General features: G+C 42.4%; 1 protein-coding gene across 6 annotated transcripts in view; it reads left to right on the top strand.

The window, feature by feature from the left end:
• The window catches only part of LOC121269532 (rho GTPase-activating protein 32-like), a 524,870-nt gene that overhangs the window by 174,164 nt on the left and 337,659 nt on the right, over window positions 1–13,047 (top strand). The window lies entirely within an intron of this gene.

Below are 13,047 nucleotides of genomic sequence, written 5' to 3'. Positions count from 1 at the left end.
TGCTGCACTACCCTTTGGGGAACTACTCATGCGAAGCTCGACTAGGCCCATGGTTTGCCAACCAATTTCCAGCACTTGGGTCTGGATTGGCCTATTTTGTGCGAATGAGAACACACCGGCCTCCGAGAGATCTCCTTTCAAGCTTTAGGGGGGCTTCCCGCACCCTGCTTTGTGTTTTCCTATCTGGCTGGGGCTCCTTTCCTATCCAGGTCACCCGACATCTTTCCAGTGCTCGTCGGAAAGGGTCTGCTTGAGTTTCCAGACCTATGGTTGAGATCGTAGCTGTGACTGCTGTACCCCTACCTATGAGGAATCGCTACTCTAAGTGCTTTCACAGGTTGGAGGGTAGGCAATTTTTGAATTCCTCTAACAGTTCTAGCTTACATTGAGATATCTGAGGTCCATTTTAGCTGTCCTGCTGCTTTCTCAAAAGTACGATAAAGTGGCTTCACGTCACCCTCTTCAACTTTGGGGATGACTCTAGCTTATTTGAGGGCCTTGTGGAGTGGTTCCGGGTTAGAGAGGTAGTCGGTGCTGTTGGGTAGAGAGAGACTCTTTGTCGCAGACTCCAATTATCTGATGTGTGTCTCCCTTTGAGCTGTTAGCTCCATTTCCAATTTTCAGAGCTGAAATTCTCCCTCTCCTAAGCTTCCTTTTTTCTCTCTCTCTCTCTCTCTCTTTCCCTCTCCTGAAATTCTAGCTGTAACTTGAGCATTTCCAGCTCGAAATTGGCTATGGGAGGGCATTCAGAGTCATTATTGAGCTTCTACATCTATCTGCTCTTTCGGTTTCCAATTGACTCTTATATCAGATTTGGCTCATCTTTTAACTTGGACCCTGGTCAAATTCATAAGACCATAAGACATAGGAGCAGAAATTAGGCCATGCGGCCCATCGAGTCTGCTCCGCCATTCAATCATGGCTGATAAGTTTCTCAACCCCTTTCTTCCACTCTCTCCCCACAATCTTTGATCCCCTTACCAGTCAAGAACCTAACTATCTCAGTCTTAAATACACTCAATGACCTGGCCTCCACAGCCTTCTGTGGCAATGAATTTCATAGATTCACCACTCTCTGGCTAAAGAAGTTTCTCCTCATCTCTGTTCTAAAAGGTCTTCCCTTTACTCTGAGGCTGTGCCCTCTGGTCCTAGTCTCTCCTACTAATGGAAACATCTTCCCCACATCCATTCTATCCAGGCCTTTCAGTATTCTGTAAGTTTCAATCAGATTCCCCCTCATCCTTCTTAATTCTTAATTCAAAAAATAATTCAAATTGGGTTTTTCCCCAGATTTGAGCCCCCAATTTGTGTCACGGACAGAGAGGGTTTAATTTAAACAGCCTTGATTTCTCCTTTATATCAGTCCTGATGCTCTCATGCCCACATGTCCATCCTTGGAGCGATTTTAGTTTTTGGAATGAAGGTGGCTAATGTTGAGCAGTCAATTCTGTAGATTATCTCCATGCCCATGGGTACTTTGTTGAAGGTGAGGTGCAGTATTGAAGTGAGCAAGATGGAGAAGAGAATTGGTGTGATTAGACAGCCTTGTTTAACTGCATTCTTCATTGAGATTTGGTCTGTGGTAGCTCCGTTGATGAGTATCACAGCTTGCATATCATTTCAGAACATTGGCTAAGTACTTACTCAATGTACCATCTGGGGTAGCATGGTTGACAATCAAAGGCTTTCGTGAGGTCGAGAAAGGCGATGTACAGTTGTTGGTGCTGTTCCCTGCATTTTCTTGAAATTGCTCAAATTTCCTCAATTTGCCAACTGAGGAAAAGAGAATTTGAGGATCTGGATCTCAAACTGAGACTAACATTGTGGTTTACCGAACAGCAATGGTTCCTATTTGCTTCGGAGTCTTGGACAACCTATAGCAGACACCTCAAAGCATTGGAGAAGTATCACCAGTGGTGCATTCGCAAGATCCTTCAAATCTGATAGTAAGAAAGGAGATCCATCAGCAGCATTCTCCCCCAAGCCAACTTTCCCAGCATCATGAGCATTTGAGCTAATCACTCAAAGCCAATTTTGCTGGGCAGGGTATGTCGCTCGTATGCCTGACATAGCCTAGCCCTACCAGTTCTGCTTGGAACTCAGTTGCGACAGGAGATTCCTAGGAGGACAACAGAAACGCTTTAGGAGTGTCCTCAACCAATCCCTAATGAGGTCAAACATCCCTGCCAACTAATGGGAGTCCCTAGCTTGTTACTGAGCAAATTGCAGAAGGTTCACATGTGAAGGCACCAAATACATCAAGGCACCTTGTCAGGAACACGCAAATGAAGTTGAGGCATCAGAAAGAGCGCTCAAACTTCCAAACAGCTCATCTGCCTGACCCTTCAAGCATCACCTGCACCGCATATAACTGAATATGCAGACCGCGCATTGGACTTAGCAGCTATCTCAGAACCCATCAGTGGAAGCAAGTCATCCTCGATCCTGAGAGACTAAGGTGTATGCATTTGGGCAGGGGTTTGGCAGGAGTTAAGGGGAGAAATAAGGAACTTAACATTACATACAAAAGTAGTAATGCTACAGGGTAAGTCCGGATTGCTTGTGCCTGAAAGTTATGAGTTTGCCTGCTGATGTGTAGAACACTGTACAGTGTTTTACAATGCGTGCACAATATCATATTTAAAGGATTTTACTCAGTTTGAACATTAAACCATCTCTGGCAGTTACTCTTACATTTCAGCTTCTGCTGCTTTTCTCTCATGGCTCCAACCCCAGCAGATAGAAAGCGTTGTTGTATTTTTTCCCAGGATGCCTCGGGAGGCTTGGCTTAGTGGGTAAATGGAACACAGGAAATGGCAGAGGCAGCTAAACGAATGGTCTAATTGTTAGTGATAAACAAGTTCACAAACACCTTGCACCTGCTATTAATGGTGAAGGTTGAGGGTGCTGGCGAGGGGTTTGAGAACATGGTTAGAAGTGGAGGCAAGATGATCAGTTATCTTTGCTCTCCAGGATATTCCTGTGCAAGTGGCTGGGATAAGCAGCAGAGTTTCAGATGGGCTGAACTTTAGGCAGGGTGAATTGTGGGAAGCCAGCCAATCGAGCACTGAGTTCCCCTGTTCCCTTTCTGCCACCACCATTCCTTGCCTCTGCTCTGTTCCTTTTTAAGTGTGAGTAATTTTTTTAATGGAAGGATGTGCAGCCCGAAGCTCAGCTCAGGGTCAACAGAATGTTTAACTAAACAGTTCGTTTAACTTAGGCAGTGAGGACTGAACTTCAGGACACAATTCTCAAGATTAAAGATTAGAGCAATCTTTTTACTCACAGAACAGACTCTGAAGAAAAGAAGCAACTCTAGGTCACTTGAACAAAAACAAAAATTGCTGGAAGAACTCAGCAGGTCTGACACCTCGCCACAGATACTGTCAGACCTGCTGAGTTTTTCCAGCAATTTTTGCTTTTGTTTCAGATTTACAGCATCCGCAGTATTTTGCTTTTATCTAGGTCACTTGATACCTTTAAACTAAAGGATCTCGATCAACAGCAGTAGAGGGAAGGGGGTTTAGAGATACCTGGGAGTTAGAAGGGAGTAGCACGTTCTTGTTTTGGGTGCATGAATATCAGTGATAGTGGTAGTCATGCATGGGATGTAGCTGGATTGGATTGGATGGACCCAAAGCCATTTCTTGTCACAAACCTTCTCATGTTGGCTCATCCAAGACAGAACTGTCCTGTTGAGTGTACCTCTAACATCTAATATTCCAAATAGTTGTTTGGTGGTACAGATCTTGAGCACTGCTGAAAAAAAAGAGACACCAATCAAAGCTTTTCGTCTTGCATTCATCAGGACAGCTCGCAAAAAATTACCCACAGTAAAAGGGGAATGATAATTTATACTGTATGAGAAGAGACTGCTGATTAGTTGGCAAGTGGACTCCGATTGGTGGAGGCATTGCCTTGGAGAATGCAAACCGACCATGGAAGATTCAAACCAGGTGGGTCGACTCCAATTGGTCAAGGCCTTGCCCTGGGGGATGAACCCGGGAACGACTGTTCCCCGAGATTTTGTTCAGTTTAAAAAGGAGCAATGTGTGGACATGGTCCTTCTGTCTGCAAAGGACAGGACCCTGTGTGTGAATATATGTGGCTTCTAGTATGTGTAAGTGAGCTCGACTGACGGTCTTAAATCGGTTTTCAGTGTAATCCTTAACAAGGTCATGATTGTTTAGCAGCTGTGGAGTCACATCTAATTTTGGATGCTATGATTTGAGCTTTGCAATCATGGGCTGATTGGGTATGGTTAGCACTTTGCCTGTTGCGAACACATGAAGGGACGTGCTGTTTGATACGATCCGCCAGTCACTGGCATGTATGGCCTACATACCTGGTAACACACTGGTACTGAAAATCATATACCACATTACCTTATTTGTGTGATAGGCAGAATACCTTTTTGGCTTGACAGCAGCATCTTGTCAATGCCAGTGTGATGTCAAGTATTTAGGCCTTACACCCCAATAATTGACAGATTGTATCAAACAACACGTCCCCTCGGCTGTCACAACAAGCAAAGTACTGACTGTACCCAATTAGCCCATTCTTACCAAACTCAAAATAAAATGCCCAATATTAAATGTGATTCCGTGATTGGGCAAACGTTTGTTAAACAATCCTGATTGTGCTGAGAAAACCAATTCAAGATTGTCAGTCAGGCTCACTTACTCATGATAGCTACATATATTCACTCTCAGGGCCCTGTCCTTTGCAGACAGAAGGAATATGTCCACATGTTGCGCTTTTTTCAAATAAACTATAGCTTGGGAAGCAGTCATTCCTTGGTTCATTCCCCAGCGCAATGCCTTGACCAATCATAGTTGACCTGCCCAGTTTGAATTTGAGCAAAGCTGGGCAGTTAATTGTTCCATGCTGCATTTTCCATGGCAACACCTCCACCAATCAGAGTCCACTTCCAACCAATCAGCACTCTCTTCTCATGCAGTATGAATTGTTGTTCTTCCTTTACTGTTGGTAATTTCTTGTGAACTGTCTTGATAGTGCAAGACGCAAAGCTTTGATGGCTTGATAGTATGTCTCTCTTTTTCAACACTAATCTAATATTCCATTTAGTTCATTTTTTAAAAAAATCATTCATGGGATGTGGTCATTTATTTGGTCATGTGGTTATTTATTGCCTATCCCTAATTGCGCTTGTTAAGAACCAACCACATTGCTGTGGGTCTGGAGTCACATGTAGGCCAGATCAGGTAAGGACAGCAGATTTCCTTCCCTAAAGGGCATTAGTCCTTTAGTGAACCAGATGGGTTTTTACAAAAATCAACAATGGTTTCATAGTCATCGTTAGACTTTTAATTCCAGATTTTTATTGAAGTCAAATTCTACCATCTGCTGTGGTGAGATTCGAACCTGGGTCCCCAAAGCATTAACCTGTGTCTCTGGATTACTAGTCCATCACCTCCTCTTTAATGTTGGTACATGTAAGCAGAGCCTTGAATCTTACCAGTAATCTAATATGTGTCTGCATCAGATGTTCTTGCATTGGACTCGTGCTGGGAACATGAAGAGAAATCAATACTTGTCTCTCAAATACCAACATATTTTGTGATTCTGCCAAAGCATTTGCTATTGTCTGTACACGATATTCTTTCTGAATGACATTCGCTCATTGTTAGACCGAGTCACTTGTAGTAATATCTACCTTCATTCCATTGTTTAGTAGCAATTAATAAAACAAGCTTAAAAAGAGTAAGGATTGTTGCATAAAAGTCTGTTAAGAGCCAAAAGATCAATTTTGAGTGCAGCTAAAGGGGGAGGCTATTGAATACATTTTGCATGTTCTACTTGGTGTACTCTATAATTACCTCTGGCTATGTACTTGCTGAAGATAATTTTTTGCTAATTGCAGTGTGATTTAGTCTGGAGGCCAGACTGTATACAGGACTTTAGCAGAATGTCAACTAATCTGCCATCTGCAGGATGCAGTGCTAGCTGTTGATAACTGATTTGTGCTTAAAAGCTGTTATTTAAATTTCAGCATTGTCATGTACTCAATGAGAGGTGAAGCACTTGTCCAGTGTTACAATAATTTTAATAGAAATGTTTAATGAGCATTGTCTATAATTTGAGTTGGTACAGTGGATATATTGTCCAGTGCTGATCCTGGCTGGGACTTGAAGCACAGCTTTTAACAAATAGGCATTTTGTTATACAGATGGATTATTGAAAACCACTGCTGCCTTTGTGTCATGAACTTTGGTCATTGAGATCAAGGTTTAGTTCCCAGTACAGCCCTCGCATTAATGCCGAGATAAACTGTTTAGGTTACCAGTTGTGAATTGGCACCATGAACCCTAGCAGGTTCCAGAATAAGGCAGCAGGGCCATGGATTCCGTTACATATCTTTCTATCTTCAGTTCTGATGAAGGATCATTGATCTGAATTGTTAACTCTGTTTCTCCCCACAGATGCTGCCTGAACTGCTGGGTATTTCCAGCATCGCCAGTATTTTGCTTTTCTTTTGTTGCCATGGGTTTCTCCTCTTCCACTGACTGATGCATTCCTCTTTAATCATGTGCACCCCGCCCATTCCCTGTTTAGTATCAATTTAGCCCAGTAATAGCACTCCCGCCTCTGAGTTGGAGAGTCGAGAATTCAAGTCCCGCTACAAAAACTTGAGCACATAATGTGGTTTGGTGTTCTAGTGAAGCACTGAGGGAGTGCTGTGTTGCCAGAACTGCTGAGTTTGGATGAGAGATTAAACTGAGGTTGCATCTACCTGTTAGGTTGGCATAAAAATTGCAGTGGCACTATTGAGAGAACAGTAGGGGAATTTTCCTGGTGTCATGGGCAACAATACTCACTTAACACTGTGAAAAAAGATGTACTTTATTTTTACCTTGCTGTATAAGCTGGCTATTGTGTAACTTAAAAATAATTTATTGGCTGTGGAACAACTTTGAGACTTGCTGAGAGACATGTTTGTGAGAAGCAAATGTTCCACCATTGTTCAAAAAAGAGTGCAAGTTAAACCCAGCAGCTACAGGTCAGTCTGTTTAACCTTAGTGGTGGGAAAGCTTTTAGAGACAGTAATCCAGGACAGCTTATCATGGACAAGCATGGATTCATTACAGAGAGTGAGCAAATTGCATTTAGCTAACTTGATTGAGTTTAAGATTTTTGATGAGGTAGCAGAAATAATTGATGAGGGTAATACAGTTAACATAGTGTATTTGGGCTACATAATAGACTTTCCAGCAAAGAAGAGGCCATGGAACAAAAGGGACAATAGCAGCATGTATACAAAGTTGGCTGAGTGACCGTAAACAGGGAGTACTAGTTAACCTGTTTTTTCAGACTGGAGGGTGGTGTATAATGTACAATCCCCAAGGATTGATATTGGGACCACTGCTTTTCATGATCTATATTAATAACCTAGACTTAAATGTGTGGGGCACAAGTTCAAAATTTGCAGATGACACAAAACTTGGAAGTACAGCTATTGTTTAGCACTCCTAATGTGTTCCTGAAAAACTGTGTGTACAATGAATATACGCTAAATGGAAATCACTTTCCCAGTGTTTCACTGGCTTGGGTTGTTGATGCAGAGAGCCGGCATAGATGTAATAGGCACGGTGTTTTCCTTCTGTGTTGTAACCATTTTATGATTCTATGGTCCTAAGCAAGCCATTCGCTGGTTATGGTAGGTCTGTGGCAGTTTCTTGCATGATCATTCCAAAATTAATGTCACTGCCCCTCTTTTCCCTGTAGTCCTGTACCTGCCTCTACTTCAAAAATTTAACCACTTTTCCCTTAAAAGATACAATGGCCACTGCCTCGACCACTCCCTATAATGAATCATTGCATGCTCCATAAACTCTCTGCTTAATTTCTCCTGACCTCTCTTAGTGACTATTTTAAATTGATGACCTTATTTCACTGACTCCCTAAGTAGAGGAAATACTTTTCCTTTTTCACTATCAAGATCCTTCATCACACAAGTTACTCCCATTTAGCCATTTCTGCTCTTTGGAAACAGCACCAATATCTCGAGTCTTTCCCAGTTTCCAATCCCTGGCTGCATCCTGGTGAATATACACATTGCTGAAATGGAACAAAGCTAATTAGCCTTTTTGAGTATTAAATATCATTTGGAGCCTGCACATTTGCTGACGCTTATGATGTGCCAGGTGGATCAAATCCACGAGGGAAACTTGATCATGCGGTTACAACTGTTTCGCAATTTGTATTTTATTTAGAGATGCGTGCCCTGAATTCAGAAATAATAAGACTACCACGACTTCAGAGGTTTTTAATAAAACTAAATTAAACATTTATTAACAAAGAAAAGATGACAAGCACATACATAGGTCTACAAATTACTGCTATAATAACTCCTAAAATCCCCTAAATTAACCTGACTCCCAGTTACACCTCTGTTAAGGCAACAGTAAAAACAAATAGATTTAAACAGACCCAGGCAAAACAACACGATACCCTGTGATATTCAAAGTGAGGTTTCTTAGCTTTGGTTCCTGTAGACAGCAACTTGATGTGCAGAGGCTGGAGGCTTTTCATACTTCTGTTATATCTTAGAATGCCTTCTCTCTTAAATGCAGCCTTATCTCCTTTATACGTGTTTCTCTCTTTTTAATGCAAATTCCATTTTTCCGATATGTCTTTGGAACTTTACCTTTCACATAATATAAATCTCTTCATAGTGCTAATTTTATCGGTAACCATTGTGAAAAATAAACACTGTTTGGCGTGACTTCTTCTGGCTAAGTGCAACATCTTATCATCTCTTTGAAATTCAAACTAACCTAATTTATCTAAAAATGCAAATGTTCCTTACACCTCACATTCTAAAACTTCAGTCATGTTTAAGCATTTGGCATTTCAAACCTAGCTTCTTGTTGATAACTGAGCCTCCAGACCAGCTGTCTCCAATTCATTTAAATCCAACACTTCCATGCGTGCACACGCACACAGAAAATATCCAAAACCCCACTATTAACCCACTTTTAAAATAAATCACAATATTATGAAAATTATTATATTTTCATGACATGACTGGCATAAATTATTTTATGACTTTAATGTTCTTTCTAGATTCCAACAGCAGCGTCAGTTCTGGGTTGGGAACTTGGAAGTGGACATGGAGGGACTTTCCTGAGGCAGTCAACTAAAAAACCACCTGCGGGAGCCCCCATCCAATTAAGGGTGTTGGGTGGACTGTGGATAAGGGAAGCGCACCGAAGATCCCACAGCAATGTCCAGCCAGCAACCCCACTGGGCGTTGCTGACAGCCCCCCCCCCCCCCCGCCTGCCACTGGGAGGCCGCCTCCAGTTGCTTGCTGGGCTCTGACCTCAGCGGGTGGCCTACCTTGTGGCACTTATCAATGTTCCTCCCATTTAGCCCATTACTGGGCAGGTAGCCTCTGTCGTGTTCACCCCCACCTCTGGCAAAATTGTCAGAAGTGGAAATGTATCGAAGAGCCAACCTGACTACTCTCAATCTCGCTTCTTATCCCACCTCCTCATGACTGGGAAATTTCAGACTATGATTCAGGAAGTTATGTATTTGATCCTTAGATGCATCTGTTCATTCATAACAAGCATGTCATTCCATTGAGTACGTGCTCTCAGTTCTAGTTTTACCTCCCAAAAGTATTACCCCTGACTTATACATATTAACTTGTAACTATCACGTCTGCTCATTCAGCTACCTTGTCTGTCTTCCAGGAACATTTTCTAATTATTTGCTAAACTTCCTACTTTATCTCATCAGCAAATGTTGACATTTTGCTCTGGAGAAATGCAAACATAGTTCCATTGTTTAAAAAGGGATCAAAGGAAATGCCAAACAATTATAGTCCAGTTAGTCTTACATCGGTGGTGACCAAATTAGTAGAATCAATCCTGAGAGATAGGATTAACTGTCATGTGGAAAGGCATGGACTAGTCAGGGATGGTCGGCATGGATTTGTTAAAGGAAGGCCTTGCCTCACAAATTTGATTGAATTCTTTGAGGTAGTGACAAGAAGGGTTGATGAAGGTAGTGCAGTGGATGTTGTGCACGTGGACTTTAGCAAGGCATTTGACAGGGTCCCACATGGCAGATTGGTCAGGAAAGTAAAAACCCTTGGGATTCAGGGTAATGTGGCAAACTGGATAAAAGGTTGGCTTTGTAACAGGAAACAAAGGGTGATGGTCAATGGATGCCCTTGCGAATGGAAAGTTGTCTCAAGTGGTGTTACATAGGGCTCGGTGTTGGGACCCTTGCTGTTTGTGTTATATATTAACGAATTGGACGTGAACATGGGGGGCACGATTGGGAAATTTGCAGATGACACAAAGATTGGCCGAGTAGTGGATAGTGTAGAGGAAAGCCATAATCTCCAAAACGATATAGATGGGTTGGTGGAGTGGGCGGTAAAGTGGCAGATGGATTTTAACAGAGAAATGTGAGGTCATACATTTAGGGAGGTCAAACATTTACAGGGATTACACAATAAATGGGAATATACTAAGAGGGGTAGATGAAGTGAGAGGTCTTGGCGTACAAGTACACAGGTCCCTGAAGGCAGCAGTTCAAGTAGACAAGGTTGTAAAGAAGGCATATGGAATGTTCTCCTTCATTGGCAGAGGTATAGAATATAAAAGTAAGGATATAATGTTGGAACTGTAGAAAACACTGGTGAGGCCACAATTGGAGTATTGTGTGAAGTTCTGGTCACTGCATTACAGGAAGGATGTAATAGCTCTGGAGAGAGTGCAGAGGAGGCTTACAAGAATGTTGCCAGGGTTAGAAACGTGTAGCTACGAGGAGAGATTGGATAGGTTGGGGTTATTTTCCCTGGAACAAAGAAGGCTGAGAGGTGACTTGATTGAGGTGTACAGAATTATGAGGGGAATAGATAGAGTGGACAGGATAAAATTGTTTCCCTTGATGGAGAATTCTAGAACCAGGGGCCATAGATTCAAGATAAGTGGTAGAAGGTGTAGGGGGGACATGAGGAAGAACATTTTTACACAGAGGGTAGTGTGTGTCTGGAATTCACTACCCAAGCTGGTGGTAGAGTCAGAAACTCTAAACTCTTTTAAAAAGTACCTGGATCTGCACCTAAAGTGCTGTAAGCTGCAGGGCTATGGGCTGGGTGCAGGAAGGTGGGATTAGAAAGGGCACCTGGGTGTCCTTGGGCTGGCATGGATAAGATGGGCTGAATGGCCTCCTTCTGTGCTGTAACTTTTCTATGGTTCTATGCCCCTGATTAACACATTTATGGCTCCTTAACTAAGTGTTCATTAATTTTATCTTGAATTATGAATTTGAAAAATTTGCCTACAACTGATATTAAACTACCAGCTTGTAGAACCTAATTGAACCTTCTCTTCCATCTTGATAGAAGATATTACATTTCAATTGCCAAGGCACAATTTGCATATTTAAGAATTACTGTTAGATTTTGGCCACTGCTGCATCCTTTCTCACTTCACCTAACAGCCAAGGATGCAGCCACCAGGGCCCAGAGATTCATCCACCATGAGTTCCAATCTGTTTTTAAGAACCAGTTCATTTTCTACAATTATCTCTGACAATTGTTCCATATTTCCCTCTAGTGAACCTGTGTTCAGAATCACACAGTGCAGAAGAGGCCCTTCAGCCCTTCGAGTCTGCACCAACACGTGAGAAACACCTGACCTACCTACCTAATCCCATTTACCAGCACTTGGCCCATAGCCTTGAATGTTATGACGTGCCAAGTGCTCATCCAGGTACTTTTTAAAGGATGTGAGGCAACCCTCCCAGGCAGCGCATTCCAGACCATCACCACCCTCTGGGTAAAAGTTTTTCCTCATATCCCCCCCTAAAACTCCTGCCCCTCACCTCGAACTTATGTCCCCTCATGACTGACCCTTCAACTAAGGGGAACAGCTGCTCCCTATCTGCCCTATTCATGCCCCTCATAATCTTGTACACTTCAATCAGGTCCCCCCTCAGTCTTCTCTGCTCCAATGAAAAAAAGCCAAGTCTATCCAATCTCTCTTCATAACTTAAATGTTTCATCCTAGGCAACAATCTGGTGAATCTCCTCTGCACCCCCTCCAGTGCAATCACATCCTTCCTATAATGTGGTGACCAGAACTGCACACAATACTCCAGCTGTGGCCTCACCAAGGTTCTATACAACTCCAACATGATCTCCCTACTTTTGTAATCTATGCTTCGATTGATAAAAGCAAGTGTCCCATATGCCTTTTTCACCACCCCACTAAAGTGCCCCCCTGCCTTCAGAGATCCATGGACACACACGCCAAGGTCCCTTTGTTCCTCAGAACTTCCTAATGTCATGCCGTTCATTGAATACTTTCTTGTCAAATTATTCCTGTGCCCTTCACAGTTTTCACTCTTGACAAGGCTGTCAATCAAAATTGCTAATCCAGGATGTCAGTCACATGGGATGACTGGAATTGAATGAATGGCATGATGTATGACAAATGTTTTAAATTACCTGTTAAATGACACTCCACACAGTTACAGCCATAACTTTTAGTGTTGGCTATGGCCTACCAAATTGAATGGAATAATGCAACATTGAATGGCTACAACACAGGACTATTTGTATGTCAAGCAATGGAAGCAGCATGCGATAGAACCAAGTTAGCCCAGAACGTGACAATACAAAAAAATTTAATGGGACCGCATGCTGATAACAACAGCTGCACAGAGCAACTAAATTTTAAAGGGAATGTTAATGGGAATTAGATCCTGGTGACAGTGACACCGATTAAATCAACTGTTTTATTATGTGAAGCTTCTCAAGTGTTGTTACAGCTCCACCCATCCAGGCAAAAGTATATACCACGCTTGGCTTGAGCTTGTATGTTGTAGAAATACAGTGAATGTTGCTGTGTACATCATACAGCAAGATCTTGTGTCCAGCAGTAACATGAGTGATCAACTAAACTGTGGTGATTATGATAGAAGGAATAGTGTTGGCCAAGTCGTCTTTGCATAATATATTTGGCATCTTTGCATCCAACGGAACTACTGGGACTATTTAGAAT

The sequence above is a fragment of the Carcharodon carcharias genome, chromosome 25 (genome assembly GCF_017639515.1).
Source record: "Carcharodon carcharias isolate sCarCar2 chromosome 25, sCarCar2.pri, whole genome shotgun sequence".
Taxonomy (NCBI): domain Eukaryota; kingdom Metazoa; phylum Chordata; class Chondrichthyes; order Lamniformes; family Lamnidae; genus Carcharodon; species Carcharodon carcharias.
The sequence above is the reverse complement of the archived record's forward strand: the minus strand, read 5'-3'. Positions and strand labels throughout refer to the sequence as shown.